Genomic DNA, 6,219 nt, shown 5'->3' with positions numbered 1-6,219 from the left:
CCGCTGCAGACGTTTCTCTGATTTCCCGCTGCAGACGTTACAGTCTGTTTACCCGCTGCAGACGTTTCAGTCTGTTTACCTGCTTCAGACGTTACAGTCTGTTTACCTGCAGACGTTACAGTCTGTTTACCCGCTGCAGACGTTACAGTCTGTTTACCCGCTGCAGACGTTACAGTCTGTTTACCTGCAGACTTTATAGTCTGTTTACCTGCGGACGTTACAGTCTGTTTAACTGCAGACGTTACAGTCTGTTTACGTGCTGCAGACGTTACAGCCTGTTTACCTGCTGCAGACGTTACAGTCTGTTTGCCCGCTGCAGACGTTACAGTCTGTTTACCCGCTGCAGACGTTACTCTGATTAACCACTGCAGACGTTACAGTCTGTTTACCTGCTGCAGACGTTACAGTCTGTTTACCTGCAGACGTTACAGTCTGTTTACACGCTGCAGACGTTACTGTTTGTTTACCCGCTGCAGACGTTACAGTCTGTTTACCTGCTGCAGACGTTACAGTCTGTTTACGTGCAGACGTTACAGTCTGTTTATCTGCTGCAGACGTTACAGCCTGTTTACCTGCTGCAGACGTTACAGTCTGTTTACCTGCAGACATTACAGTCTGTTTACCCGCTGCAGACGTTACAGTCTGTTTACCCGCTGCAGACGTTACTGTCTGTTTACCCGCTGCAGACGTTACAGTCTGTTTACCTCCTGCAGACGCTACAGTCTGTTTACCCGCTGCAGACGTTACAGTCTGTTTACCCGCTGCAGACGTTACAGTCTGTTTACATGCAGACGTTACAGTCTGTTTACCTGCTGCAGACGTTACTGTCTGTTTACCCGCTGCAGACGTTACAGTCTGTTTACCTGCTGCAGACGTTACAGTCTGTTTACCTGCTGCAGACGTTACAGTCTGTTTACCTGCAGACGTTACAGTCTGTTTACCTGCTGCAGACGTTACAGTCTGTTTACCCGCTGAACAGTTACAGTCTGTTTACCTGCTGCAGATGTTACAGTCTGTTTACCTGTAGACGTTACAGTCTGTTTACCTGCAGACGTTACAGTCTGTTTACCTGCTGAACAGTTACAGTCTGTTTACCTGCTGCAGACGTTACAGTCTGTTTACCTGCAGGCGTTACAGTCTGTTTACCTGCTGCAGACGTTACAGTTTGTTTACCTGCTGCAGACGTTACAGTCTGTTTACCCGCTGCAGACGTTACAGTCTGTTTACCCGCTGCAGACGTTACAATCTGTTTACCTGCTGAACAGTTACAGTCTGTTTACCTGCTGCAGACGTTACAGTCTGTTTACCTGCTGCAGACGTTCCAGTCTGTTTACCTGCTGCAGACGTTACAGCCTGTTTTCCTGCTGCAGACTTTACAGTCTGTTTAACTGCAGACGTTACAGTCTGTTTACCTGCTGCAGGCGTTACAGCCTGTTTACCTGCTGCAGACGTTACAGTCTGTTTCCCTGCTGCAGACGTTACAGTCTGTTTACCTGCAGACGTTACAGTCTGTTTACCTGCAGACGTTACAGTCTGTTTACCCGCTGCAGACGTTACTCTGATTACCCGCTGCAGACGTTACAGTCTTTTTACCTGCTGAACAGTTACAGTCTGTTTACCCGCTGCAGACGTTACTCTGATTAACCACTGCAGACGTTACAGTCTGTTTACCTGCTGCAGACGTTACAGTCTGTTTACCTGCTGCAGACGTTACAGCCTGTTTACCCACTGCAGACGTTACAGTCTGTTTACCTGCAGACGTTACAGTCCGTTTACCTGCTGCAGACGTTACAGTCTGTTTACCTGCAGACATTACAGTCTCTTTAACTGCAGACGTTACAGTCTGTTTACCTGCTGCAGACGTTACAGTCTGTTTACCTGCAGACGTTACAGTCTGTTTACCTGCTGCAGACGTTACAGTCTGTTTACCCGCTGAACAGTTACAGTCTGTTTACCTGCTGCAGATGTTACAGTCTGTTTACCTGTAGACGTTACAGTCTGTTTACCTGCAGACGTTACGGTCTGTTTACCTGCTGAACAGTTACAGTCTGTTTACCTGCTGCAGACGTTACAGTCTGTTTACCTGCATGCGTTACAGTCTGTTTACCTGCTGCAGACGTTACAGTCTGTTTACCCGCTGCAGACGTTACAGTCTGTTTACCCGCTGCAGACGTTACAATCTGTTTACCTGCTGAACAGTTACAGTCTGTTTACCTGCTGCAGACGTTACAGTCTGTTTACCTGCTGCAGACGTTCCAGTCTGTTTACCTGCTGCAGACGTTACAGCCTGTTTTCCTGCTGCAGACATTACAGTCTGTTTAACTGCAGACGTTACAGTCTGTTTACCTGCTGCAGGCGTTACAGCCTGTTTACCTGCTGCAGACGTTACAGTCTGTTTCCCTGCTGCAGACGTTACAGTCTGTTTACCTGCAGACGTTACAGTCTGTTTACCTGCAGACGTTACAGTCTGTTTACCTGCTTCAGACGTTACAGTCTGTTTACCCGCTGCAGACGTTACTCTGATTTCCCGCTGAAGACGTTACAGTCTGTTTACCTGCTGCAGACGTTACAGTCTGTTTACCTGCAGACGTTACAGTCTGTTTACCCGCTGCAGACGTTACAGTCTGTTTACCCGCTGCAGACGTTACAGTCTGTTTACCTGCAGACTTTACAGTCTGTTTACCTGCGGACGTTACAGTCTGTTTAACTGCAGACGTTACAGTCTGTTTACCTGCTGCAGACGTTACAGCCTGTTTACCTGCTGCAGACGTTACAGTCTGTTTGCCCGCTGCAGACGTTACAGTCTGTTTACCCGCTGCAGACGTTACTCTGATTAACCACTGCAGACGTTACAGTCTGTTTACCTGCTGCAGACGTTACAGTCTGTTTACCTGCTGCAGACGTTACAGCCTGTTTACCCACTGCAGACGTTACAGTCTGTTTACCTGCAGACGTTACAGTCTGTTTACCTGCTGCAGACGTTACAGTCTGTTTACCTGCTTCAGATGTTACAATCTGTTTACCTGCAGATGTTACAGTCAGTTTACCTGCTGCAGACGATACAGTCTGTTTACCTGCAGACGTTACAGTCTGTTTACACGCTGCAGACGTTACTGTTTGTTTACCCGCTGCAGACGTTACAGTCTGTTTACGTGCAGATGTTACAATCTGTTTACCTGCAGATGTTACAGTCTGTTTACCTGCTGCAGACGATACAGTCTGTTTACCTGCAGACGTTACAGTCTGTTTACACGCTGCAGACGTTACTGTTTGTTTACCCGCTGCAGACGTTACAGTCTGTTTACCTGCTGCAGACGTTACAGTCTGTTTACGTGCAGACGTTACAGTCTGTTTATCTGCTGCAGACGTTACAGCCTGTTTACCTGCTGCAGACGTTACAGTCTGTTTCCCTGCTGCAGACGTTACAGTCTTTTTACCTGCAGACGTTACAGTCTGTTTACCTGCAGACGTTACAGTCTGTTTACCCGCTGCAGACGTTACTCTGATTACCCGCTGCAGACGTTACAGTCTTTTTACCTGCTGAACAGTTACAGTCTGTTTACCCGCTGCAGACGTTACTCTGATTAACCACTGCAGACGTTACAGTCTGTTTACCTGCTGCAGACGTTACAGTCTGTTTACCTGCTGCAGACGTTACAGCCTGTTTACCCACTGCAGACGTTACAGTCTGTTTACCTGCAGACGTTACAGTCTGTTTACCTGCTGCAGACGTTACAGTCTGTTTACCTGCAGACATTACAGTCTGTTTAACTGCAGACGTTACAGTCTGTTTACCTGCTGCAGACGTTACAGTCTGTTTACCTGCAGACGTTACAGTCTGTTTACCTGCTGCAGACGTTACAGTCTGTTTACCCGCTGAACAGTTACAGTCTGTTTACCTGCTGCAGATGTTACAGTCTGTTTACCTGTAGACGTTACAGTCTGTTTACCTGCAGACGTTACGGTCTGTTTACCTGCTGAACAGTTACAGTCTGTTTACCTGCTGCAGACGTTACAGTCTGTTTACCTGCATGCGTTACAGTCTGTTTACCTGCTGCAGACGTTACAGTCTGTTTACCCGCTGCAGACGTTACAGTCTGTTTACCCGCTGCAGACGTTACAATCTGTTTACCTGCTGAACAGTTACAGTCTGTTTACCTGCTGCAGACGTTACAGTCTGTTTACCTGCTGCAGACGTTCCAGTCTGTTTACCTGCTGCAGACGTTACAGCCTGTTTTCCTGCTGCAGACATTACAGTCTGTTTAACTGCAGACATTACAGTCTGTTTAACTGCAGACGTTACAGTCTGTTTACCTGCTGCAGGCGTTACAGCCTGTTTACCTGCTGCAGACGTTACAGTCTGTTTCCCTGCTGCAGACGTTACAGTCTGTTTACCTGCAGACGTTACAGTCTGTTTACCTGCAGACGTTACAGTCTGTTTACCTGCTTCAGACGTTACAGTCTGTTTACCCGCTGCAGACGTTACTCTGATTTCCCGCTGCAGACGTTACAGTCTGTTTACCTGCTGCAGACGTTACAGTCTGTTTACCTGCAGACGTTACAGTCTGTTTACCCGCTGCAGACGTTACAGTCTGTTTACCCGCTGCAGACGTTACAGTCTGTTTACCTGCAGACTTTACAGTCTGTTTACCTGCGGACGTTACAGTCTGTTTAACTGCAGACGTTACAGTCTGTTTACCTGCTGCAGACGTTACAGCCTGTTTACCTGCTGCAGACGTTACAGTCTGTTTGCCCGCTGCAGACGTTACAGTCTGTTTACCCGCTGCAGACGTTACTCTGATTAACCACTGCAGACGTTACAGTCTGTTTACCTGCTGCAGACGTTACAGTCTGTTTACCTGCTGCAGACGTTACAGCCTGTTTACCCACTGCAGACGTTACAGTCTGTTTACCTGCAGACGTTACAGTCTGTTTACCTGCTGCAGACGTTACAGTCTGTTTACCTGCTTCAGATGTTACAATCTGTTTACCTGCAGATGTTACAGTCAGTTTACCTGCTGCAGACGATACAGTCTGTTTACCTGCAGACGTTACAGTCTGTTTACACGCTGCAGACGTTACTGTTTGTTTACCCGCTGCAGACGTTACAGTCTGTTTACGTGCAGATGTTACAATCTGTTTACCTGCAGATGTTACAGTCTGTTTACCTGCTGCAGACGATACAGTCTGTTTACCTGCAGACGTTACAGTCTGTTTACACGCTGCAGACGTTACTGTTTGTTTACCCGCTGCAGACGTTACAGTCTGTTTACCTGCTGCAGACGTTACAGTCTGTTTACGTGCAGACGTTACAGTCTGTTTATCTGCTGCAGACGTTACAGCCTGTTTACCTGCTGCAGACGTTACAGTCTGTTTCCCTGCTGCAGACGTTACAGTCTGTTTACCTGCAGACGTTACAGTCTGTTTACCTGCAGACGTTACAGTCTGTTTACCCGCTGCAGACGTTACTCTGATTACCCGCTGCAGACGTTACAGTCTTTTTACCTGCTGAACAGTTACAGTCTGTTTACCCGCTGCAGACGTTACTCTGATTAACCACTGCAGACGTTACAGTCTGTTTACCTGCTGCAGACGTTACAGTCTGTTTACCTGCTGCAGACGTTACAGCCTGTTTACCCACTGCAGACGTTACAGTCTGTTTACCTGCAGACGTTACAGTCTGTTTACCTGCTGCAGACGTTACAGTCTGTTTACCTGCAGACATTACAGTCTGTTTAACTGCAGACGTTACAGTCTGTTTACCTGCTGCAGACGTTACAGTCTGTTTACCTGCAGACGTTACAGTCTGTTTACCTGCTGCAGACGTTACAGTCTGTTTACCCGCTGAACAGTTACAGTCTGTTTACCTGCTGCAGATGTTACAGTCTGTTTACCTGTAGACATTACAGTCTGTTTACCTGCAGACGTTACGGTCTGTTTACCTGCTGAACAGTTACAGTCTGTTTACCTGCTGCAGACGTTACAGTCTGTTTACCTGCATGCGTTACAGTCTGTTTACCTGCTGCAGACGTTACAGTCTGTTTACCCGCTGCAGACGTTACAGTCTGTTTACCCGCTGCAGACGTTACAATCTGTTTACCTGCTGAACAGTTACAGTCTGTTTACCTGCTGCAGACGTTACAGTCTGTTTACCTGCTGCAGGCGTTACAGCCTGTTTACCTGCTGCAGACGTTACAGTCTGTTTCCCTGCTGCAGACG

Source organism: Labrus mixtus, unplaced genomic scaffold, assembly GCF_963584025.1.
Source record: "Labrus mixtus unplaced genomic scaffold, fLabMix1.1 SCAFFOLD_35, whole genome shotgun sequence".
Taxonomy (NCBI): domain Eukaryota; kingdom Metazoa; phylum Chordata; class Actinopteri; order Labriformes; family Labridae; genus Labrus; species Labrus mixtus.
The sequence above is the reverse complement of the archived record's forward strand: the minus strand, read 5'-3'. Positions refer to the sequence as shown.